Here is a 1,301-nt window from a genome sequence, read left to right as displayed (position 1 = left end):
CCCCCCCCCCCCCCCCTTTCCTGCATTTACAACTTAAAAGAATCTCCACCAGAGTTACAAGGAAATGGAGTCTTTTTCTTCTCAGAGCCAAACAGGCCATTTCATTGGCCTTTTCTTCTTAAAAACAGACCAACCTGAGTGTGACATGATGCCCAGGAGTCACAGACTTGGTTCTTTTTTTATTATTGATTTTGTTGAGCTATATATTTTTCTCTTCTCCTCTCCCTGCCTCTCTCCTCCCCTTCAACCCTCTCTCATGGTCCCCATGCTCCCAATTTACTCAGGAGATCTTGTCTTTTACTACTTCCCATGTAGATTAGATCTATGTATGTCTCTTGTAGGGTCCTCATTGTTGTCTAGGTTCTCTGGGATTGTGATTTGTAGGCTAGTTTTCTTTGCTTTATGTTTAAAAAACACTTATGAGTGAATACATATGATAATTGTCTTTCTGGGTCTGGGTTACCTCACTCAAAATGATGTTTTCTAGCTCCATGCATTTGCCTGCAAATTTCAAGATGTCATTATTTTTTTCTGCTGTGTGGTACTCAATTGTGTAAATATACCACATTTTCCTTATACATTTTTTGGTCGAGGGGCATTTAGGTTGTTTTCAGGTTCTGGCTATGACCAACAAAGCTGCTATGAATATAGTTGAGCATATGTCCTTGTGGCACGATTGAGCATCCTTTGGGTATACACCCAAAAGTGGTATTTCTGGGTTTTGAGGAAGATTGTTTCCTAATTTTCTGAGAAATCACCACACTGACATCCAAAGGGGCTGTACCAGCTTGTACTCCCACCAGCTATGGAGGAGTGTTCTCTTTACCCCACAACCTCTTCTGCATAAGTTGTCATCAGTGTTTTTGCTCTTGGTCTTTCTTACTGGTGTTAAGATGGAATCTCAGAGTTGTTTTGATTTGCATTTTTCTGATGACTAAGGTTGTTGAATGTTTCTTTAACTGTCTTTCAGCCTTTTTAGATTTCTCTGTTGAGAGTTCTCTGTTTAGGTCTGTACTCCATTTTTTTAAAATTGGGTTGTTTATTCTTTTGATGACCAATTTCTTGAGTTCTTTATATATTTTGGAGATCAGACCTCTGTCCAATGTGTGGTTGGTGAAGATCTTTTCCCATTCTGTAGGCTGCCATTTTGTCTTACTGATCATGTCCTTTGCTTTATAGAAGCTTTTCAGTTTCAAGAGATCTTATTTATTAATTGTTTCTCTCAGTGTCTGTGCTAGTGGGGTTATTTAGGAAGTTGTCTCCTGTGCCAATGCATTCAAGTGTACTTCCCACTTTTTCTT

The sequence above is a fragment of the Microtus ochrogaster genome (genome assembly GCF_000317375.1).
Source record: "Microtus ochrogaster isolate Prairie Vole_2 chromosome 6 unlocalized genomic scaffold, MicOch1.0 chr6_random_2, whole genome shotgun sequence".
NCBI lineage: Eukaryota > Metazoa > Chordata > Mammalia > Rodentia > Cricetidae > Microtus > Microtus ochrogaster.
This window is presented reverse-complemented; position numbering follows the sequence as displayed.